Source organism: Nycticebus coucang, chromosome 1 (genome assembly GCF_027406575.1).
Source record: "Nycticebus coucang isolate mNycCou1 chromosome 1, mNycCou1.pri, whole genome shotgun sequence".
In the NCBI taxonomy this organism is placed as follows: domain Eukaryota; kingdom Metazoa; phylum Chordata; class Mammalia; order Primates; family Lorisidae; genus Nycticebus; species Nycticebus coucang.
Genome location: NC_069780.1, coordinates 97,457,578 through 97,482,851, shown reverse-complemented (window position 1 = coordinate 97,482,851; position 25,274 = coordinate 97,457,578). Strand labels below are relative to the sequence as shown.

At 43.6% G+C, this 25,274-nt stretch overlaps 1 pseudogene; it reads right to left on the bottom strand.

The window, feature by feature from the left end:
* Positions 1-703: 703 nt before the first annotated feature.
* LOC128590809 (N-alpha-acetyltransferase 20-like) lies at positions 704-24,245 on the bottom strand (annotated as a pseudogene).
* Between the last annotated feature and the right edge of the window lie 1,029 nt (positions 24,246-25,274).

Sequence of the window (25,274 nt, the reverse complement as noted above, 5' to 3'; positions counted from 1 at the left end):
AGTCACAGTGGGTAGTGCTGTGGTGTCATCATAGCTCACACACAGCAACCTCAAACTCCTAGGTTCAAGGACTCCTCCTGCCTTAGCCTCCAAAGTAGCTGGGACTACAGGTGTCAGCCGCAACGCCTCACTGTTTTTCTATTTTTAGTAGAGACGGGGTCTTATTCTTGCTCAGGCTGGTCTCAAACTCTTGAGCGCAAGCAATGCACCCACCATGGCCTCCCAGAGAGCTGGGATTACAGGTGTGAGCCACTATGCTCAGCAGGCCATACATACAAAAATTCTAAGATAGAATTTTTCTCTTCTTCATAGTTTTGAAGGCATCACTGTATTGTCTTTCAGTCTCTTGAATTACTGCCAGGAAGGCTGATGCCATTTTAATTTGATCCTTTGTAGCCTTTAATCTTCTAAGATCTTTTCCCGAACTTTTGAAGTTTCACAGTGACATGCCTGATTTGTGTCTGCTTTTTCCCATAATGTATCACACTAAAAACTTACATCATTTTTGTCTGGGACATTGTTTGAATTATGTGGTTAATGATTTCTTCTCTCCTGCTGTTCTTCCTTCTCTCTTTCTGAATCTCTTATTATTTAGATATTGGACTTCCTGAATTAGTTCTCTAATTTTTTATTTTATTTTTTTTTTTTTTAGAGTCAACAATGTATTTCATCATACATCTTAGATTTATACATTTCATATACCCTAAGGTAATGGGAGGACAGATTTCTCCTCTGTGTCCCTGCAAAGTGCCTTCGTTGTAAGTGTCTTCCTCGGTTCATAAGCATCCTCATCAGGCTCCCTGTTGCTGGCTGAATAGTACTCTATGATGTCCCGTATACCCTGTAGCCCAGATGCTTGTACATGTTGACTGCAACTTAGTTAGATACTCTTACAAAGAGATCAACAAAAAACCCACCCTTTCTTTGGCCCAGTGCCCGTAGCTCTGTGGTTAGGGTGCCAGCCTCATACACTGGGGCTGGCTGGTTCAAACCTGGCCCAAGCCTGCTAAACAACAATGATAACTACAACTACAACAACGAAAATTGTTGTGGCGGGCACCTGTAGTCCCAGCTACTTGGGAGGGTGAGGCAAGAGAAAGGCTTAAGCCCAAGGGTTTGAGGTTGTTGTGAGCTATGATGCCATGGCACTCTACCAAGGGTGACCAAATGAGATTTTGTCTCAAAAAAACAAACAAAAACAACAACAAACCCCCCCCAAAAAAAACCCACCCTTTCTTACTGAAATCTCCCGTAATAACTCCATAAGTTTAGCAGCCAAACCCCGATATTGAAATTCCGGGGCAACAGACAGAGCTGTGACATGCCCATGCCATTCTTCTCTAGCTACTGAGCCTTCTGCTTTACCCATAATATAACCCAGCAATTTTCCACCTGGTGCAACCATAAAATACTCTGGCCATTGGGCAAGGTATTGTAAGTAAAAAGGAATCCCATAAGTTTCTGTAAGCAGATGCAACAGGTTGTCACAGCTGGAGAGTGGTCATCTCGCCCCTGGGGTCCCCAAGGCTGCCTTGCCACTACCACACACCTGCACCCCAGTTCTCTAATTTTTCTTTTATTTTTTGATTTTTTTTTTTGGCCGGGGCTGGGTTTGAACCTGCCACCTCCGGCATATGGGACCGGCGCCCTACTCACTGAGCCACAGGCGCCACCCAGTTCTCTAATTTTCATACAGTACCAGGCCCTTTGCATTGTCATTATTTTTAGAATCCATTTTTCAATTTCTACAAAAAGTCTGCTATGACTTTTTATTAGAGTCATGTTGAATCTATAGCTCAATTGGGGGTACTGGAATCTTAACATTTTTGAACGCATGAGGATAGTATAACATTTTATCTGACCTCTCTCAGCAATATTTTGTAGTTTTTGAAGTATAGGTCTTTCACATCTTTTCTAAGATGTGGAGAAAAAGCTTGGAGTTTTCTTTGTGAGAAGCTTTTAAACTACACTAGTTCAACCTCTATCATAAATATCAGGCTACCTATTTGGGTATGTGTGAGCATTAGTAGATGTGTCTTTCAAATAACTTGTCCATTGCAACTAAGCTGTTGAATTTATTGGCATAAAGTTATATATGCCAACTTTATCCTTTTAATGTTTTTCAACAGGAGACTTTTTTGTTTTTTATGAGACAAAATCTCACTCTGTTGCCCTGGCTAGAGTGCCGTGGCATCATAGATCACAGCAACTTCAAACTCCTGGGCCCAAGCATTCCTCCTGCTTCAGCCTCCCAGAATACTGGGATTACAGGCATGAGCCACCACACCTGGCCTCAACAGAAAATTTTTTGACATTTTAGAATGGATAATTCTTCTTTGAGGTGGCATGTCCTTTGCATTGTGAGACACTTAACAGCATTACTGACCTCTACCCACTAGATGATAGCATAGCAATGCCCTCAGCACCCTAGTCTCCAGACATTGCCAAACATTCTCAGGTGTGCGTGGGGGGCAGCAGAGAATAGCCTTCATTTGAGAACCGCTGTTTTAATATCTACAGAATCTATACTCTCTCAATCCTGATATTGGTAATTTGTGGCTTATTTTTTCCTTTTTTGGGGGGGGACTTTTAATCTTTTTTCCCTTTTCTAAAATTTTATAGATTTAGGGGATACAAGTTGAATTCTAGTACATGTATATATTTCATAGTGGTAAAATCTGGGCTTTTAGCATACCCACCACCCAGATAGTGTACATTGTACCCTTTAGGTAATTTTTCATCCCCACCCTTCCCACTTTTCCCCTTTTGAGTCTCCAACGTCTATTATACCATTCTGTGTGCCCTCGTATAGTCAGCTACCTCCCACTTACACATGAGAACATGTGGCATTTGCCTTTCTGTTTTTGAGTTATTTCACTTAGGATAATGGCTTTCAGGTCCATCCAAATTTCTGCAAAAGACATTATTTAATTCTTTCTTATCACTGAGTAGTAATTCGGCGGATTCCATGTCTTTGCAATTGTGAATTGTGCTGCAATAAACATATGAATGCAAGCATTTTTTTTTACTTAATGACTTATTTTCTTTCAGGATTTCAGGATAAAATTGTAGATCTCCTTTCAGTTCATTGAGAAATCTACATTATAATCTCCAGAGAGGTTGTATTAATTTACATCCTCATCAACAGTGTATAATAAGTATGCCCTTTTCATTGTGTCTGTGCCAACACCTACTGTTTTCTTGACTTTTTGACAGCAATGACCATTCCAACTGGAGTGTGATAGTATGTCCTCGTGGATTTATTTATTTATTTATTTAGAGACAGAGTCTCATGCGATTGCCCAGGTTAGAGTGCTGTGGCCTCAGTCTAACTCACAGCACCCTCAAAATCTTGGGCTCAAATGATCTTCCTTTGATCAGCCTCCCAAGTGCCTGAGACCACAGGCACCTCCCACAACACCCAGTTAATTTTTTTCTTTTTAATAGAGATGGGTCTCTTGCTCAGGCTGGTCTCCAACTGCTGAGCTCAAGGAATCCTCCCACTTTGGCCTGTCAGAGTGTTAGGCCACTATGCCTGGCCCTCATTGTGGTTTTATTTATTTATTTATTTATTTATTCATAAAATCATAACTTTGTACATTGATGCATTTGTAGGGTTCAGTGTACTGCTTTGATATACAATGTGAAATGCTTACATTGAACTAAGTAACACATCCATCACAATTATACTGATTTCCTAGTAGTTTTGTAATGTATTGCCATTAACAAATGGAAAAACATACCATCACAATTATATATAACATAACATCCATACATTGTACATAACATCCATACATTGTTAAAATGTCCATACTACCCAAATTGTACCATTGCATCATGCACGTTAGGTGAGGTCCCCCCAAATGCCTTCCCTCCTCCCATATTCCCCCTCCCTCTCCCCTCCCCTCTCTCTCCTCTTTCCTTCTAGTTTCTGGACTATAGTTATGTTTTGCCATTCATATAAATGTGTAGGTGATTATATATTGATTTCATAGTAGTATTGAGTACATTGGATACTTCCCCCCCCATTTTTGAGATACTTTACTAAGAAGAGTATGTTCCAGCTCCATCCAGGCAAACATAAATTATGTGAAGTCTCCATCTTTTTTATGGCTGCATAGTATTCCATGGTGTACATATACCACAATTTGTTAATCCATTCATGGGCCAATGGGCACTTGGGCTGTTTCCATGTCTTGGCAACTATGAATTGGGCTGCAGTAAACATTCTGGTACAAATGTCTTTGTTGTAAAATAATTTTTGATCATCTGGATATATACCTAGGAGAGGAATTGCAGGATCAAATGGTAGGTCTACTTTTAGTTCCTTGAGTGTTCTCCAAACTTCTTTCCAAAAAGGTTGTATTAACCTAAGAATAGGGGGAAGGGGGAAGGGGGAAAGGGAGGGGAGGGAGGGGGGAGATGGGTAGAGGGAAGGGGATTGGTGGGATTACACCAGCGGTGTATCTTACAAGGGTATATGTGAAACTTGGTAAACGGTCTGTGAAGCTAGTGAATGGTGCCCCATGATCATATCAATGTACACAGTTATGATTTAATAATAAATAAATAAATAAATAAATAAATAAATAAATAAATAAATAAAAATTATAAAAATAAAAAGGTTGTATTAGCTTGCATTCCCACCAGCAGTGTAGACATGTTCCCTTCTCTCTGCATCCACGCCAACATCAGTAGTTTTGGGATTTTGTGATGTGGGCTGATCTTACTGAGTTAGATGATATCTCAAATTGGTTTTGATTTGCATTTCTCTGATGATTAAGGATGATGAGCATTTTTTCATGTGTTTGTAGGCCATGTGCCTGTCTTCATCAGAGAAGTTTCTGAGGCCATGGCACTCTAATCTGGGTAAGTCTCTTGCCTACAGAGAAATGGGGTTATTTGTTCTTTTCTTATTGTTTGAGTTCTCTCAAACTAATCTTCTCCCACTCTGAATGTTGTCTATTTGCTTTACTTACTGTGTTCTTGGCTGTGCAAAAGCTTTTTAGTTTGATCAGATCCCAGTAATGTATTTTTGGTGTTGCTTCAATTGCCTGGGGGGTCCTCCTCATAAAATATTCTCCAACGCCAATTTCTTCAAGTGTTTTCCTTGCACTCTCTTCTAGTATTTTTATAGTTTCATGTCTTAAGTTTAAATCTTTTATTCAGTGAGAATCAATTTTTATTAATGGTGAAAGATGGGGGTCCAGTTTCAGTCTTCTACAAGTCACCAGCCAGTTCACCCAGCACCATTTGTTAAATAGGGGTCTTTCCTTCACAGAATGTTTTTGATAGGATTGTCAAAGATCAAATGATGATAAGTAACTGGGTTCATCTCTTGGTTCTCTATTTTGTTCCATAAATCTACCTCTCTGTTTTTGTGCCAGTACCATGCTGTTTTGATCACTATCAATTTATAGTATATCCTGAAGTCTCATAACATAATACCTCCTGATTTGTTCTTATTTCTGAGTAATGTATTTTCTATTCGAGTTTGTTTCTGATTCCATATAAAATGAAGCACTATTTTTTTAAGCTCTTTTAAGTATGACAATGGTGCTTGAATATGGGATTGATTAAATCTGTAGATTGCTTTGGGTAGTATGGACATTTTAACAATGTTGATTCTTCCCAGCCATGAGCATGGTATGTTTTTCCATTTGTTAACATCTTCAGCCATTTCTTTTCTCAGAGTTTCATAGTTCTCTTTATAGAGATCTTTCACATCCTTTGTTGGTAAATTTACAGATATTTCATCTTTTTTGGTACTACTGTAAAAGGAATAGAGTCCTTGACTATATTTTCAGCTTGACTATTGTTGGCATATATAAAGGCTACTGATTTGTAAGGTTTGATTTTATATCCTGAAACACTGTTGTATTCCTTGATCACTTCTAAGAGTTTTGTAGTTGAGTCCCTGGGATTTTCCAGGTATAGGATCATATATCAGCAAAGAGTGAGATTTTGATCTCCTCTGACCCTATTTGGATACCCTTGATCACCTTCTCTTGCCTGATTGCTATGGCTAAGACTTCCATTACTATGTTGAATAGCAGTGGAGACAATGGGAGTCCTTGCCTTGTTCCTGATCTGAGTGGAAATGTTTTCAATTTTACACCATTGAATATGGTATTGGCTGTGGGTTTGCTGTAGATGGCCTCTATCAGCTTAAGAAATGTCCCTTCTATGTCTATTTTCTTAAGTGTTCTGATCATAAAAGGATGCTGGATATTATTTTTTGGCATCGATTGAGAGAATCATATGGTCTTTGTTTTTTATTTTATTTATGTGATGTATTATATTTATAGATTTGCGTATGTTGAACCAACCCTGTAACCCTGGAATAAAACCAACTTGATCGTGATGTATAATTTTTGTTTTTGAGACAGAGCCTCAAGGTGTCACCCCTGGGTAGAGTGCTGTGGCATCACAGCTCACAGCAACCTCCAACTCCTGGGCTCAAGCAATTCTCCTGCCTCGGCCTCCCAAGTAGCTGGGACTACTGGCCCCTGCCATAACACCCAGCTATATTTGGGTTGCAGCTGTATTTTGGTGGGCCTGGGCTGGATTCAAACCTGCCAGTTCAGGTGTCTGTGGTGGTGCCTTAGCTGCTTGAGCCACAGGCACCAAGCCTAAATCCTTATTTATTTATTTTTTTTTGAAACAGGGTCTCACCATGTCACCCTTGCTAGAGTGCTGTGCAGTCACAGCTCACAGCGACCTCAAACTCTTGGGCTTAAGTGAGTCTCTTGCCTCAGCTTCCCAAGTAGCTGGGACTACAGGCACCCACCATGATGTCCAGCTATTTTTTATTGCATTTGTCATAATTTTTTAGCTGGCCCAGGCCGGATTCGAACCCACCAGCCTTGGTATATATGGCTGGCTCCATAACCACTGTGCTATGGGTTCTGAGATGTATAATTTTTTTTGATGTGTTGTTGAATTCTGTTTGCTAGGATCTTATTGAATATTTTTGCATCAGTATTCATTAATGATATTGGTCTATAGTTTTCTTTCTTTGCTGGGTCCTTTCCTGGTTTAGGGATCAAGGTGATATTTGCTTCATAGAATGTGTTGGGGAGGATTCCTTCTTTGTCTATATTTTGGAAAAGGTTGTATAATATAGGTACTAGTTCCTCTTGAAAGGTTTGATAGAATTCAGATGTGAAGCCATCTGGTTCCAGACTTTTCTTTTTTGGGAGATTTTGTATTATTGATACTATTTCAGTGATTGATATAGGTCTATTCAAGATTTCTAATTCTTTCTGGTTGAGTCTAGGAAGGTGGAAGGTGGCGTGCTTCCAGGTATTGGTCCATTTCCTTCAGATTTTCATATTTCTGTGAATAGAGATTTTTGTAGTAATCACTGAGGATTTTTTAAATCTCTGAGGTGTCTTTTATTTCTCCTTTATCATTTCTGATAGACGATATTAGAGATTTTACTTTTCTGTTTCTGGTTAGGTTGGCAAAAGGTTTGTAAATTTTGTTAATCTTTTCAAAAAACCAACTTTTTGTTTCATTGATCTTCTGACTGATTCTTTTGTTTTCAATTTCATTTAATTCTGCCCTAACTTTGGTTATTTCTTTTCTTCTGCTGGGTTTGTGGTTGGAATGTTCTTCCTTTTCCAGTTGCTTGAGATGATCCATTAAGTTGTTGGCTTCCTCTCTTTCTGTTTTTTTGATGAAGGCTTCCAATGCTATAAATTTCTATCTTAGGACTACCTTTGCAGTATCACACAGGTTTTGATAATTTGTGTCTTCATTATCATTTTGTTCCAAAAATTTGGTGATTTCCTTCTTAATCTCGTCTTTGACCCAGCTATCATTCAACCTAAGATTATTTAGTTTCCATGACTTTGTTTGAGTATGATGATTCCTGTTGCTGTTGAGTTCAGCTTTTATTCCATGGTGGTCCGAGAAGATACAAGAAATAATTTCTATTCTTTTAAATTTTCTGAGGTTATACTTGTGTCCTATGATGTGATCTGTTTTAGAGGATGATCTGTGGGCTGATGAGAAGAATGTATATTCAGTTTTATTAGGATGAAATGTTCCGTAGAGGTCTGTAAAGTTCATTTGTTCTAGGGTCAGGTGTAAGTCTAATATTTCTTTGTTTAGTTTTTTCTTGGAGGATCTATCCAAAACTGTCAAAGGGGTGTTAAAGTCTCCAACTATTATAGTACAGGAAGATATCAAGTTGTTCATATGCATTAGGGTTTGCTTTATAAAATGAGGAGCATTCTGGTAGGGTGCATAAATGTTAATTATCAAAATCTCTTCATGTTGGGTGTTTTCCATGGCAAATATGTAGTGACCATCCATATCTTTCTTTATCTTTGTTGGTTTTATTTTTTTATTTTTTTATTTTTTGTAGAGACAGAGTCTCACTGTACCGCCCTCGGTAGAGTGCCGTGGCGTCACACGCAGCTCACAGCAACCTCCAGCTCTTGGGCTTATGTGGTTCTCTTGCCTCAGCCTCCTGAGCAGCTGGGACTACAGGTACCCGCCACAACGCCCGACTATTTTTTTTGTTGTTGTTGCAGTTTGGCTGGGGCTGGGTGTGACCCCACCACCCTTGGCATATGGGGCCAGCGCCCTACTCACTGAGCCACAGGTGCCGCCGACTATCTTTGTTGGTTTAAAGCCAATTGTATCTGCAAACAGAATTGCAACCCCTGCTTTTTTCTGGTTTCCATTTGCCTATATTATAGAAGTCCATCCCTTTATCCTGAGTCTATTTTTATCCTTTAAGGTGGGATGAGATTCTTGTATGCAGCAGATATCTGGTCTGAGTTTATGTATCCAGTCAGCCAGCCTGTGCCTCTTCAGAGGACAATTTAAACCATTCACATTAATTGAGAGAATTGATAAGCCTGGTTGTGTTTTGGGTGTCATGATTTTTGGATGTCCAGTGGACTTCTTTTTTTTTTTTTGCAGTGGACTTTTTTTTTTTTTTTTTGCAGTTTTTGGCTGGGGCTGGGTTTGAACCTGCCACCTCCCCCATATGGGGCTGGTGCCCTACTCCTTTGAGCCACAGGTGCCGCCCTCCAGTGGACATTTTTAATCCTTTTACCACTGTGGAATTTGGGTTTTTAAAAAATTTCTGGGTGAGTTTACTTTGGAGGTAGAGCACTGTGCTGGTCATTGTGGAGGATGGGTCTGAGAATATCCTGGAGAGCTGGTTTAGCTATGGCAAATTTCTTCAACATGTGTATATCATTAAAGTATTAGATTTCTCCCTCACAAATGAAACTCCGTTTAGCTGCATACAGGATCCTGGGCTAAAAATTGTTTTGTTTTAGGAGATTGGAGGCTGATGACCACCTTCTTCTGGCTTGAAACATTTCAGCTGAGAGATCTGCAGTCATTCTGATATTTCTCCCTTTGTAGGTGATGCTTTTCTTATGTCTGGCTGCTTGCAGAATTTTCTCCTTTGTCTTAACTTTGGCAAAGTTAATCACATCTGTCTAGGAGATGCTTTATTTGGATTGAGTCTTGCTGGGGTTCTGAAACTGTCTACTATCTGAAGTTCTGTATCTCTTGCAATACTTGGGAAATTCTCTTCCAAAATCTCTTGGAGTAGAGTGTCTACACCTTTAGGACCATCCTCTTCCCCTTCAGGAATTCCTATAAGACAAATGTTTGATCCTTTGGAGTGACCTCACAACTCTCTCAGGGAATGATCAGTTTTTGCTCTCTATTCATCTGCCTCTTTGAGCATTTGGGAACATTCAAAAGCTTTGTCTTCGGTTTCAGAGATCCTTTCTTCTGCCTGGTCAACTCTATTACTGAGGGATTCTACTGTGTTTTGGAGCTCATCAACTAACTTTTTCATTTCCTTGAGCTCTGCTGGTCTCTTTTCTCATTATGTCCATATCTTTGGTGACTTTGTCTTTGAATTCATTAATTTCTTGAGACAACTTTAGAACTATTCTTTGGAATTCAATTTCTATCTTTTCTTCCATTCTATTTATCTTATTTGCCATCCATAGTCTGAATTCAGTTTCTGACATTGTAGCCATTTGTCTATGCATGGCATCTTCAGTTGTATCTCCTTTGTCATTTCTTGGGGGGGGGGGTTGATCTACTCTGGTTATTCATGTTGCCAGAGTTCTTCTGTTGGGTCTGCACCGTGTTTATTTTCCATCATTTGGTTATTAGAACTGGTAGTGTGAGACTGAATTGGGGTTCCCAGGTAGTAGAGACAGCCCCTTACCAAAGCGCTAGGCTATGTAATTGTGGCTTATCTCCTACAGCCTTACAAAGGCCCCTTTCAGAGTTTTGGCCAGAGATGCTGAGGACCTACTTAGTGAGATAGCGCAAGCTAGCTCTGTTTTATAGCCACAGTATTAGGTTAAATAGCAACTGTGAAGAGGTACAAATAGCTGTAGTGCCCAGCGCCCCCCCTTCACTTCTTTTCCACTACAGAACTTTGAAGGTTAACCTCAGAATGTCCCAGGTGAACAGTCCCAGACACGGTGTCTCAGGCAGCGCAAACCCTGCTGAACAGAGAGGGATTCAAGGGTCTCCAACAGCCCAGTTGGAGCCAGGGATCCACGTCCCCGCCTGCCAGAGTCAGTTCACACTGTTGACCACTTCTCTGCTCACAGGCCCAGTTGGAGCCAGCAGCCATGCCCCTGCCCAATGATCTCAGTCCAAACCCAGTAAGCCCCTGCTTGCCAGACCAGTTGGCGTCAGGGCACCACACCCTGCCTGTAGGTCTCAGTCCTCACCCACTAAGCCTCTGCTCACCGGCCCAGCTGGAGGCAGGGGACCATGCCCTTGCTCTCAGGTCTTGCTCCACACCTAGCAAGCCTCTGCTCAAGGGTTCTGTTGGAGTCAGGGGACCATGCCCTTGCCCTCAGGTTTCAGTTCACACCTGGCAAGCCTCTGCTCACAGGCCCAGCAGGGGCTGGAGACCAGCTCTGCCTGTCGAACTCAGTCCATACGAGGCAAGCACTTTCCCGCTGTGGGTGCCATCAGAGCTGGGGGTTCTGCACCCCATCTGGCCAGACACAGCCCAAACTGAGGGTCAACACCACCACTGGCTGGGCGTAGTCATAACCAGGGGACTGCTCCTCCTCCTGCCGAGTGTCCCTTTCTTCCCACACCCTCTTTCTTCCCTGTAAGTCACAGATTCTTCCATCCTGAAGGTTGGCAGTCCTCACTATGCCCAGATCTCTCAGGAAAAGACCAAACACTCTTTAGGGGGCAGAACTTCAGACTGCCATGCAAGGGGGGAAGGGTGGACTGGGAGTTTGGACTTGTGGGAGAAAATATCTGTTCAATTTTATGCCTGGTGGGGTGGTGTCTAAGTTCATAAGTGGGACCTCCCTGGAGAAAGAGAACTGGTGTTTAGTGGCTCTTTCCAGCAAGGTAAAATGAGAGGTCTCTTTTTCCCTGTTTGCTCACAGATAGCCTGCGGTGAGTTTCCTGCTTGGGGATGGGGGTCTCCCGTCCTCCAGTCAGTAGGCTTTGTACCTGTACTTTGTTTTCTTGAATGCTCTTCTTTGGAGTTACAGCTAGCCAAACTTCTTTCTTGGCTCAGCTCCCCACCTTTGGCTTTATAGAGTCAGATTCCATCCAGGTTTTCTCCCTCTGGTCAGGAGCCTCTGCCGAGGTGCTACCAGTCGGCCGTCTTCCCTCATTGTGGTTTTAATTTGCATTTCTTTGATGATTAGTGATGCTGAGTGTTTCTTTCATGTGGTTTTTGGTCATCCGTAAGTCTTCTTTGGGAAAATGCCTGCCCAAACATGTCATTTGCCCATTTTTTAATGGAGTTGTTAGTTTTTCTCTTGCTGAGTTGTTTGTGTTCTTTGTAGATCCTGGATAGTCTTTTGTTGGATACATAGTTTACAAATATTTTCTCCTATTCTGTAGTTCGTCTATGTATGCTTTTGAGTATTTATTTTGCTGTGCTCAATCAACCTTGATTTGTTTTAAATTTGCCAGAGAAAATGGAGTGAATGGTCACGCATTTCCTTCCCCTTTCACCACCCACAGTCCTGACCAAAGGACACAAAGAAGGATACAGTTGCTTTCTGGCGGTCCCAATAGGACCAGAAGAAACTCTTGCAATAGACTCCTTTGTGGGGGTTTCTAAACGCACAGAGGAAAGTGTGGGAGAAGTAGATGGTGGATGTGAACTAGGTGGTGAGAGCATCTCTCTTAGGAATCCCTGGTCATTCGGGGAGCTGAATCTATCTGACAGGTCTTACACAGTTGGGAGTTGTCCCTGAGAAAAAAGAAAGCTTGCACATAGGGCACTTCAGAGCACATCCCTTCTTGTTTATAAAAAAAGATCTAATTGAAAAATGGCATCATTATTTAGAGTACCCTCTGGTGCCCATTGTTCACCACTGGAGAGTTGATACTAAGGCCAGGCCTGGGTACAGAAGAAAATCATACATTCTTTTTTCAGTATAGAGGGATCAAACATGTCCCAATGCTTCTGAATATAGCCCAGTGGGGTGTTCCGGCACCACAGGCCAAAAATTCAGGTATCTGGGAGCCATAGGGGTTCCACCTGATAAACGTTCTCTTGGCGAGAGAACACGTTACCAGGGTGTTTTCTTAAAGAGAGAACATTACCCATCTGTGGGAAAGAATAAACCCCTAGTGCTTTCATCAGTCCCACGCTCTGTGTTCCTGGACTGTCAAAGCATCCTTTGACTGACCAACCCAAGAAGCCTTCCAGCTAAACTAAAGGAAGTGTCCTTCCAATGCTTGGGGAAGAATCCCTAAGGAGAGTGGCCTCCCAGCCCATGTGCTTGTCTGGATTTAGCCACAATTACAAAGTATAGCACTTTGCAACAGTAGGCTCTTCTGTGTTTATTATTTGCAGCAGCACAGCCTGAGAAATCAGGTATCTGGGAGCCTGGTCCCACCTGAAGCAAATGCACGTTCTGCCCCTTTTCTTTACCTGCCACCGATTATATACCTAATAATAAAAGTGGGGATGAGCCCCGGCCTAGCACAGTGCTTGCACGTGTAACCCTTTATAAACATTGGAAAGTAGGATTTCTATCATGAGCAGGTCTTAAACACTATGTTTTCCAACCTCCCTTTCTTCCCCCAAAGTTAGCAAGACAACAATTAAACTCAGTTACAAATCAGGGTTGAGAGACATAGAAACTTTTGCATTAGAATTAGTTACAACTTGGCTTGGTGCCCATAGCAGTGTTTATGGCGCCAGCCACATACACTGAGGCTGCTGGCTTCAAACCTGGCCCGGGCCAGCTAAACAACAATGACAACTGCAACAAAAAAATAGCTGGGCATTGTGGCAAGCACCTGTGGTCCCAGCTACTTGGAAGGCTGAGGTAAGAGAATCACTTAAGCTCAAGAGTTTGAGGTTGCTGTGAGCTGTGACACCACGGGCACTCTACCAAGGGTGACATAGTGAGACTTTGTCTTAAAAAAAAAAAAAAAAGAATTAGTTACAACTAGCCAAAGTCCTAGAGATAAATAGAAGTTTGGGACCATGGAAGACAGGAGCAAATAGTAAAAGGGCTGGGAGAGCACATTTTTCAGAAGGCCCTTCAGTGCAGTGGGGTCAGAACCATTGCTGGGGACCTTAGGACCTCTGGGTGCTACTTCTGTGCTTGGCTCTCAACCAGAGAAAAGGAGTGGATACGGAACAGGTTCAAAAGCCTTCTAACATTCCCTTCAGCTCCTTTTTTTTTGGGAGCCAAGGAGAATTAGAAAGTTCATTCCCCAACAGCCTCTCGCCCATGACCTGGAGGTCGGCAGCGGCACTCTGCACTTTTAGGGGCTGACAGACACCTGAATTATTAGTCTCCATTATTATGATTATAGAGAAAAACAGGATAGAAGTAAGTGGTCCCATTGTTACCACAGATCTCCTATCCCAGAGGAGCCCCCAAAATTTGTTACCAGAATTTCTTTCTTCAGCAGGTTCTTGGTCTCAGGAATTTGAAGAATGAATCCATGGACCACATATCAGTGATAAGACAGAAGTTATTGTACAGCAAGAATACAGAAAAAGCACCAGAGCTCCTGGCAGAGGGAAAGACTTAAGGCAGAAAATCTCTTCTTGGGTCCTTTGTCTAGGGGTGTAAATATATATGTCCAAATAAATGAATGGACACAATCCCTTCTGCTAGGGGCAAAATGTCAGGCCTAGGTTCCGGGGCCTAGGAAACTTACATGAAATTGACCAGGCCCTGGAAATGAGGAGTTCTGGTTCAGCAGCAAGTGCAAGGGGAGGGAGACAGAGGCCAGGGGCAGAGACACTATGGAGCTCCCAGAGCTGGCAACATAGAAGTGTCTCCCCAGAAGTTGTCTGGCCCCTCCTGTGGCCCCCTCTGCTACCCTCTAACTGCTGGCTCCTCTGCCTTCCCCCACCAAGACCCGAGGGTGGAGATGGCAGGTCTTCCCCTCAGCTCCAGCAGGGCTGTCTGTGGTACCACCCACCCCATATCAAAATCCAGCAGTCTTTAGGAGTCCTTAGGGTTTTCTAGGCATTAAGATCATATCATCAGCAAATAAAGCTGATTTGACTCCTTCTTTTTCAATATGCAGGCCCTTCATTCCTTTCTCTTGCCTAATTACTCTGATTAGGACTTCTAGTTCCATGCTGAACAGAAGTGGGAAGAGTGGGCATCCTTGTCGTTTTCCAGTTCTTAGGGGATATACATGCAACTTCCCCCATTCAGTATGATGAATATATTCTATAATTTTGAGGTCTGTTCCTTCTATGTCAAACTTTTTTGAGGGTTTTTAAATCATGAATGGATGCTATCAGATGCTTTTTCTTCATTTACTGAGATGATCATATGGGTTTTGTTGTTAATCATGTTTATGTGGTGAATCACATCTATTAGTTTGTGTATGTTGAACCATCCTTGCATCCCTGGGATGAAACCTTCTTGACCGTGGTGAATTAACTTCTTGATGTGCTATTGGATTCAGTTTGCTAGTATTTTGTTGAGGAATATTTTGTTCAACAGAGATATTGCTCTATAGTTTTTTTTTTTCGTCCTTCCTTTCTCTCTCTCTCTTTCTTTTCTTTTCTTTTTTTTTTTTAGAGACAGAGTCTCACTTTATTTCCCTAGGTAGAGTGCTATGGTGTCACAGCTCATAGCAACCTCCAACTCCTGGGCTTAGGTGATTCTCTTGCTTCATCCTCCCAAGTAGCTGGGACTACAAGTGCCTGCCACAATGCCCGGCTATTTTTTGTTGCAATTTGGCCGGGGCCAGGTTTGAACCCACCACCCTCAGTATATGGGGTCAATGCCCTACCCACTGAGCCATAGGCGCCGCTTTATTTCTTTTTCTGTTTCTTTCTTTCTTTCTCTTTCTTTCTTTCTTTCTTTCTTTCTTTCTTTCTTTCTTTCTTTCTTTCTTTCTTTCTTTCTTTCTTTCTTTCTTTCTTTCTTTCTTTCTTTCTTCTTTCTCTTTCTCTCTCTCTCTCTTTCTTGCTATATTTAGTTCAACAGAGATTTTGCTCTATAATTTTCTTTTCTCCTTCCTTCCTTCCTTCCTTTTTGAGACAGAGCCTCAAGCTGTTACCCTGGGTAGAGTACTGTGGCATCACAGCTTACAGCAACCTCAAACTCTTGGGCTCAAGCGATTCTCCTGCCTTGGCCTCTCAAGTAGCTGGGATTATAGGTGCCTGCCACAATACCCAGCTATTTCTTTGTTGCATTGTCATTGTTGCAGGCCTGTGCTGGGTTGGAACCCATCACCCTCGGTGTATGTGGCTGGTGCCTTGCCAACTGAGCTACGGGCATCGCCTATAGTTTTATTTTGTTGTTGTTGCACCCTTTCCTGGCTTGGCATCAAGGTGATGATACTGGCTTTGTAAAGTAAGTTAGAGAGCCTTCCCTCCTTCTTGAGCTTTTGGGAAAGCTGCAGGAGGGTTGGCACCATTTCTTCTTTATAGATTTGGTAGAATTCAGCTATGAATACACCTGGTCCTCAGCTTTTGTTGTTGGGAGATGTTTTTGTTACTGTTTGAATCTCACTACTTGTTGTTGGCATGTTCAGGAGTTCTTTTCCTTCCTGGTTCAGTCTCAGGAGGCTGTGTGTTCCCAGGAGCTGGTCATTTCCTTTAGGTTTCTGGTTTGTGAACACACAGTTGTTCATAACAGTCTCTGATGATCTTCTGCATTTCCTTGGTGTCAGCTGCAATGTCTTTATTTTCATTTCCGATTGTGTTTATTTGGATCCTCTCTCTTGTTTCCCTGGTTAGTCTAGCTGGTGGTTTATCAGTTTCGTGGATCTTTTCAAAGAACCATTTTTTCATTTTGTTGATCCTCTGACATCACGTCTTCAGCCTCAGTTTTCTCAGTTGCGAACAGTCTAGAACTAAGGTAAGATTCCAAATCCCAGACATTTGGGGGAGCGGTGGCCACTGAAGCCCACAAGAGCACTATGTGTCCAGGGAACGCCTAACTGGGACATCTGCAGATTTAACGTGTGACGTAAAAGATTATGAGCTCTTTCACCCTCTCTGTTCCCTGCCCCAGGGCCCGAGCAGAGGGAATAAATAGCAATTTTGCTTTCAGCTTCTGAAGGGCCAAGAATCACTTCTGGGGAACGGAAGGCCTACAGCAGTGTGGTGTTTAGTGGGAGATGTGGAGCGGAAGGGGAGGAGGAGAAGGAAGCAGCCCAAGATGCTGTCCAGAGCACTGTAGGCCACGCTTCCAAGAAGTTTCATGGATTCTTATTTGGACCTAGTATGTGTCAATGGCCATCCGAGGAGGACATGTGATACAGGCCTAGCGGCTTGAAGCCTGTTCTAGAGGCCACAAGTCCAAAATCAAGGTATCGGCAGCTTTCTGGTGTCTTGATGTGTCCAAATTGCCTCTTAGGAGGACACTGGTCACATTGGATTAGGGCCCACCCCAGTGGCTCCATTTTAACTTAATCACCTCTTAAGAGGCCCTGTCTCCAAATACAATCACAATCTGAGGTGTTGGGGGTTAGAGCTTCAATATATAAATTTGAGGACATCAGTCAGTCTAAAACAATATCCAAAGTTGGGGAGCTCTTTCTGTCTTAGAGAAGAGACTAGTTTCTGGAGGCCCAAACAGGCCATTTGGGAAAGCATCTCTGATCCCTACACTGGCCCTCAGGGTGCTCCACGGCCTTCCAGGGGAGGCCGAGAAGCCCAGGAATTGAGTCCCCCACACCGAGGGACTCCTTTCTCCTCGGTTCCCGTTTCCAGAGTGAAAGGTGTAAACAATGGCGCCCAGAGATGAGGCTGCAGAGGAGATGTTCAGGCCGGGTTCATTTGAAAAGGGAGGATGACTCGCCTGGGCAGTGCTAAGATGGTGTCTGTGCCTGGGGGAAGTTAGAGACCCCTTTTATATGGGGCTATAGGAGGTGGGCAATTTCCCAGCTTGCCTGAAAAGTTAGGGTTCTTGGCAAGAACTTCTCAGACGGTGGGGCTAGCCAGATCCTTGGCGTCTTTGTCTCAGGAGGAGACAGGAGGAAGAGTAAGGGAGAGGGTTCATGGACAGCTGCGTTAGGCCCCCCAACTCAGAGGCACGGAGGTGGCTTATGTCAACTGACTGGTAAGTCACATGGAAAATCCTTCTTTCCAAGACCCTCACAGGGGAAGCCCAGGGAGCTGTCCTGCCCAGGAAACAGCCTGGAGCGGGAAAGGCCAGCAGGATGTGGGTTAGGAGCTAGTCTCTGGCTTACTGTTGGAATACACCCAAACACACAATTGGACAGGTGTGTGTAGGAGGAGGGGGAGAAGAAGAGCCACGGGCAGGTTCACCAGTAACCAGCCCCGGGGCCTGTGCTTTCCAGGGAGCCCAGCCTTGCCCCTGGGCATGCACCCAGCCCTCCTCCATTCTGAGCTTGAGTAACTTGGCATTTCCTGCTGCAAAAAGGCCTTATCCTGCGTATTCTGATCTTTTTTCCAAATTAAAGGAAAGGATTCCCTCAGAAAAACTAACTGGTAGGTAATTGGAGAAGAACATCTGGAGTCTAAATCTTTTAAATTACATCCTTTTCCTTAAGATGAGCCCAACTGGAAACACGTATTCCTTTGTATGTACAGAATGTGAACATTATATATAGATTGCAAACCTAAGTTATTTTTCAGGTGTTTCTTTAATCTTAAAAAAAAAAAAAAATGCTAACACTGGAAGGAGATGTGGCCGGGGCAAGGGATTTGTATTTGCAAGAGGTAGATAGGAGCTGCTCCCCACTAGGGGGGCTGGGTGGTCATACCACATTGCCATTTGGGATTCTCAGTTCTGATCCTTTAGCTGTACATAATAGTAATAATATCTACAATACTGAGTCATTTTGGGGGGGAGGTTTGTTGATTTTAAGATAGAGTCTCACTCTTTTGCTCTGGGTAGAGTGCTGTGGCGTCATAGCTCACAGCAACCTCAAACTCCTTGCCTCAGGCTCCCAAGTAGCTGGGATTACAGGCACCCACCATCATGCCCAGATAGTTTTTCTATTTCTAGCAGATATAGGGTCTAACTCTTGCTCAGGCTGGTCTCAAACTCCTGAGCTCCAGAAATCCAACCACGTCAACCTCCCAGAATGCCAGGATTACAGGCATGAGCCACTGTGCCTGAGTTGTTTTGAAGATCAAATGAGCTCATATAAATTAATAGGCTAACTCCTTCTGAAAATGTTATAGATTACATAAATAGGCAGCTTGGTATAATATAGCCCTGAACAGAACATTCTAAATCTGGGTTCTGATAACAATTTGTCTGTCACCTATCTGTGGCCTTGAGCAAGTCCCTTCATATCTCTAAGACTCATTTTTCTCTTCTATAAAACTAGCACCACTTCTCTACATCAACATCCTCAGAATCACAATGGCCATGTCCTGGGTCCCATCTCCAGAGATTTGAATTTTGTGGTTCTGAAATGAGACCCAAGAAGCTGCATTTTTTTTTTTTTTTTTGAGTCTGAGTCTTACTCTGTCAGTCTGGCTAGAGTACTGTGGTATTAATATAGCCCACAGCAACCTCAAACTCCTGGGTTCAAGCGATCTTCCTGCCTCAGCCTCCCGAGTAGGTGGGACTACAGGTGCCTACTACCCTGCCTGGCTAGTTTTTTTACTTTTAGTAGAGGCAGAGTCTCACTTTTGCTCAGGTTGGTCTCGAACTCCTGAGCTCAAGGGACTCCTCCTGGCTTGGCTTCCAAGAGTGCTAGGATTACAGGTGGGAGCCACTGCACCGGGCCAAGAGGCTTTTTGTGACCATACCAGGTGGAGCCAAGTGATTCTGATGCATAGGGGCTGGTGACCATACCAGATGGATGGCCTAATTTAGACCTTCATTCATTCACTCAAAAAACACTGAACTCCTACTATGAGCCCTAGGATCTGCTCTCCTCCCATTGACACACGAGTGGGAGAGACAGTCACTCAATGGCACAGTAGTCATGATAACTACTGTGTGGAAAGAGAGGGACTAAACCATACGGTGCATCTTCAAATAGAGTCGATCATGCCTGGCTCTCACTACCTACGGTGTCCAACATGTCCCTCAGCAAGTTGTATTAGGCACCTGGCCTGACTTCCAGAAGCCATGGAGCACATGAAAGAAGGATTATAAGATGCAGCTAACTCCTCAGAAAGCTCACTCTACACTTGTCAAGAAATGAGCAAATAATTCCAGAAAGGGTATAATTCTGTGCTCCGTGGTGGGATGCTGATCCCATGTACAGTGGAAGTTTACCACCGGCAGAGGTCAGCTTGGGTTGACGTGGTTAAGGAAACTTCTGAGAAGAGGTGGTCTGGGCCAGTGCTCTAAATATGCATTAATTAGAGATGGGAAGAGGCTGATGTGCAGACAGCAGGTTTTATGAGGTTGGTGAGGATGTTCAACCCTGGAGAGGTTTGATGCCTAGAACTATCCATAGAAGAAGCATAACCTAGGGGGAAACGGAGGCACAGGCCTTTGCTACATACCAATTTTAGAGGCTTGGGTATGTCATTTAATCTTTCAGTGCTTTAACATCTTCCTTCATAAAGAAGGGGTAATAATTTGTCAGCCTGGATAGTATAAAGGGAGAAAGGGGATAATAGCTGGGAACTTGGCTGGGATAATAAAGGATGATAGGAATAAGGCTATTATAATATCAAGTATTAACTTTATGACTCTGCAGCTCACAATTGGGAATGTCTGTATAATATACCACGAAGAGTCCTGGAGCTATGAATTCTCTCTAAATACTTTACCTTCTAAACCCACCAGATTTGGTAAACATTAAAACCCAGTTTTCCGGGCAGCACCTGTGGCTCAGTTGGTAAGGTGCCGGCCCCATATACCGAGGGTGGCGGGTTCAAACCCGGCCCCGGCTGAACTGCAACCAAAAAATAGCCGGGCGTTGTGGTGGACGCTTGTAGTCCCAGCTACTTGGGAGGCTGAGGCAAGAGAATCACTTAAGCCCAGGAGTTGGAGGTTGCTGTGAGCTGTGTGATGCCACAGCACTCTACCGAGGGCCATAAAGTGAGACTCTGTCTCTACAAAAAAAAAACCCCAAAAAACCAAAAAAAACCCAGTTTTTCTGGTTTTATTTTCTATGCTATCACCTTAATAGTCACTACTCAATAGTGTCTACTTTCAAGTGGCTCCTGACTTAGCACAGGGGCACAAAGTTGAATAGGCCCTGGAGACATCTTCTCTGACGCAAGCTGCATGCATTTCCTCCTGCAAAGAGGCCCTGTTCTTTGTTTTCTGCTCCTAGTGGCTACACACTTCAAAATCTAACTTTCTAGTTTTCAGCACAATTTTACTTGTATTTTGTAATTAATCCAGGGCTCTGTGTCCACAATAGAGCCCAAGGGGTGGAGTGGTGCAGGTACCCCAGATGGTCTGCTCCCCTTGAGCATCACTCCAGTTTATAGAAAGGAATTTCAAAGGTTCGCACATGAAGCTGAGCCTGTTTAACTCAGTGTCTCTGGTCTTTTTATTTTATTTAATTTTATTTTTTGAGATAGAGCCTTGCTCTGTTGCCCTGGGTAGAGTGTCATGGCATCATCACAGCTCACAACAACCTCAGACTCTTAGGTTTAAGCAATCCTCTTGCCTCAGCCTCCTGAGTAGCTGGGTCTATAGATAGTTTTTCTATTTTTAGTAGAGATGGAGTCTCACTTTGGCTCAGGCTGGTCTTGAACTCCTGAGCTCAAGTGATCCACCCACCTCAACCTCCCAGAGTGCTGGGATTATGTGCCTGGCCTCTGGTCTCTTTAGACACAAACTTATTAAAAAGTAAGTGATCCGAAGCCAGTTGACGATCTAATACATGTCCACATAAGAGAAAAACTCAATTCAATTCAAGATGGGGGGATGGAGGAGAGGGGAGGAGATTGGTGGGCTCCCACATAATGGGCACAATGTGAGGGTATATGGAACAGCTCCAGGGAGAAAACTACAACATGGACTCTGCCTAACAAATGGAAACATTGTAACCTAATTGTACTCTCACATTAATCTGGAAAAAAAAAGTAAATGATCCCTCTGTGCAGTATATACATGTAACAGAATTCAACTTGTACCCCCTAAATCTATTAAAATTTTTTTTTTTTTTTGTAGAGACAGAGTCTCACTGTACCGCCCTCGGTAGAGTGCCGTGGCGTCACCCGGCTCACAGCAACCTCTAACTCTTGGGCTTATGCAATTCTCTTGCCTCAGCCTCCCGAGCAGCTGGGACTACAGGCGCCCGCCACAACGCCCGGCTATTTTTTTGTTGCAGTTTGGCCGGGGCTGGGTTTGAACCCGCCACCCTCGGCATATGGGGCCGGCGCCCTACTCACTGAGCCACAGGCGCCGCCCATCTATTAAAATTTTTAAAAGGAGAGGGAAGCACGTTATACTTCTCTTTTAAGATCGGGATTTTTGATATCATGGGCTCATACCAGGCTGCTTGCTGTAATTTCTAAGATTTTTGGGAGCTTGGCCTACTGTGCTCTGGGACATCTTGCCTTGCTTTTGCTGTCCTCTGTGTGGTCACTGCATTGGTATGTGAGTGCCAGACTTCCATGACCGGCTTGCTTTTCAGGGTGCAGCAACCTCGGCCAATGACCATCACTGCCTCTCATGCTCAGCCACCTGGAGAGGACATGCTTATCTCTCATTCCCATGGCTGAACTGAGATGGAGTGCTGACTGCAAGCCAGCTGTCACTGAGACTGAGGGATATACGGACCAGAAGGGCTCTGGTGCCCTCGAGATGGCTGACTGCCCTCAGCAGGCTTCCTTCCCAGGGCACAGAAGCTACTGCCACCTACTCCCCACCAAGGAGGGTCCCAGGCAGCTCTACCCCTTGGAATAAAGGCCACATAATCCCCCCTGCAGAAAGCCCTGACTCCTCCAGTTTGGGTCCCCTTTTCTCTTCCTACCCCGGGTTTCCACGACCTGCAGTGGCAACATCGTTTTGTCAGAGGAAATACCTGCTCTGCACCAGTCCCCAGAGTAACTGATGACACCGTTCACTAATTCCAACCCAGAAAGTCCTGGGTGCCATCAAGAATCAGCTCTGGAGGACAGACACTGTCTGATCCCACTCCTGTGAGTTACCCAAGTAGTCAGTGTAGTATTTGGGCACTAATAGACTGTTTTAGCGTCGGTTAAATTTAATGGACGTTCCTCTCTTACTGTCTGCTATCTACTTTAAGTGGATAGGAGCAAAGTTATGTGCTTGCCTTTAGCAGTTTGCCTTTAGTTAACTGTGATTTCAGCTTGATACCTACGTTCTTCCTGAGAACCTAGAGGAAAGATGACCTTGTGCTTGGAGAATGGATTTTGTCAATGTCTTGGTTCGTAAGTTGCTTAACTAGTGTTTGTTTCCATTCGCCTTGTAAGGACCTATGGAATCTGCTGAGGGAAGAGAAATTGTCTTAATCTGTGATGGGATATAATTGCATACATTTATTTATTGAATTGTTTGAAGAACAGCCACCTTTCTCCCTGGGTGCAAAATACTAGGAGACCCAGGAGCAGGTCTGTTTGTGTTACCACAGTATGTCTGGCACACAGCAGGTGCCCAGCAAATGTTTACTTGTTGAATAAGCAAGATGAGTGCCCGGGGAAATAGTTAAGAACCAATTTTCTGCTACTCTGAGCCTTTAAATATAATGGCTTCAAATCTATACAAATCACAGTGCTGATACTAATTATAAGATGAATAAATTCTGGGAATCAAATATTATAACTATGGCTAATAGTACAACTGTAACTATGGTTAATAGTACACTGTTGTGCACTTGACGTTGCTAAGAGAGTAGATCTTAAATGTTCTTACTATAGAAAGAAGGAAGGGAGGGAAAAAAGAATGAGGGAAGGAAGGAAGGGAGAAGGAAGGAAGGAGGAGGGAGGGAAGGAAGGAAGAGGGAGAAAATCAGTTTGCTACACTGGCCTTGTTAACACTTGTGGTAGGACATTAATACAGGAAAATAGTAATTTTAAAAGTTTACGCATTATCCCCAAAATGATGTAATAGAATTGGGAATACTGGTTGGCTTTGGGGAAGAATGTAGGGGCTTGGAGGGGTACATGTGGGGGCAATATTTTCTTTCTTAAACATCTGAATCAAATATGTCAAAATGACAAGTTTTCATTGAGCTGCTTATTGTGAAGTGATATTCTTCATGACGCACTATAATGTTCTGCATTTTTGAGATATATGATAATTTTAAAAATTACTTTTAAACAAGGTGTCGATATTAACAATTTACAACCCATTAGGGGAAATCAACCAACAACCTATTCTGAGCTTTTTCTAGTTGCCAAACTGAAGAGGTTTACAACTGGCTTAAATGGGTTACAGCAAAAGCAGATGAAATGGGCTGGGTTTTCCTTCTGTTCTTTAATGACACAATTTGCCAGAAGCAAAGACAGCCTGGACTCACCCAAGCTGGCTTCTCTTAGATCACAGGCTGCAGGAGGTGCCTCCCTCCCCAGCAGGGCAGGGCAGGTCCTGGGAACAGGGAGAAGTTATTCCAGGGCAGGGAGGGGGCAGCGCCCAGACCAGTCCTGGCCAACTTGGCCGGCAGGTGTGGGCTGTGTGCAGAGGTTGTAAGGAGCTCAGCCTGGGAGGCTGGCTTTCCCACCTGATGCTGCTGAAGGGACCCTTGAAAAGCCCAGGGTAGACCCATGACTTCAGATACCGCTTTTCAAGGCCACCTTCTCTGCAGTTACCCCTGCAGCTTCTCTGAGATGGGGTGGGGCTAGACACACGGGACTCTGGGTGATTCCCCTTGTTCCTATGGACACTTTCCAAATCTGCTGCTGCCATTTTGCCTTTTTCCCCTCGAGTTAGATTCAGTTTGTTGTTTGAGGGAGCAGTGAGCTTGACTCTTGCAGCTCCCTTTTCCCCTCCTCCTTGTCTAAATGAATGGGGAGTAATTTCCAGTGCTCTGCCCCTTAGCCTGCTATTGTCACATGAAAAACTCATATAGTTATGTTACTAGAAGAAGAAGGTCTGGCTGCCTGTCACTGTCAGCCAATGCCCCAAGAGGGGACAGGTCCACCAAACTTTATTTGTCAGAAGGCCAACAATTCTGGAGAACAGTGAAAGTGGCCTCTTCAACACTGTTCTTCCATTTCTAAAACCGCAATTTTATACATGAAAGTTCAAAGCAAAACCCACCTTAACCCTTATCTTAAACAACATTAATTAACCCTTCTCTTAAATAACAATAATAACCCACAACCCATAATAAACAATAATCAGCCTAACTCCCTGACCCAAAACAACATTCCAATTCAAAAGTTAATCTCCTAGGCTTGAGGACTGTAGCTCAGGGCTAGGGTGCCAGCCACACACACGGGAGCTGGTGGGTTCGAGCCCAGCCTGGGCCTGCCAAACAACAATGACAACTACAACTAAAAAAATAGCCAGGTGTTGTGGCAGGTGCCTGTAGTCCCAGCTACTTGGGAGGCTGAGGCAAGAGAATCGCTTAAGCCCAAGAATTTGAGGTTGCTGTGAGCTATGACATCATAACACTCTAGCCAGACTGTCTCAAAAACAAACAAAAGAAGTTAATCTCCCCTGAGCTACTCAAAATAGACACTTTTAGGTGAAAGCTGAATTTACAAAACAGCAAGAATGGGAGACATGAGAAGGTCACATAGGACCGGACCTGCCAGACCAGCTGTGTCATCTCAGTCCTGGCCTGATTGACTCCATCTTGTTCTCACTACAGGCACTTTCACTTGGGACTCTTTGGTGCCTCCCAAGTCTCTCTGTGAGCTCCAGCAGGGCTTGGATTCTCCTCTATCCAAGTGCCTCCAAGGCCACTTTGGGAGCCAGTTTGAAGCTTCC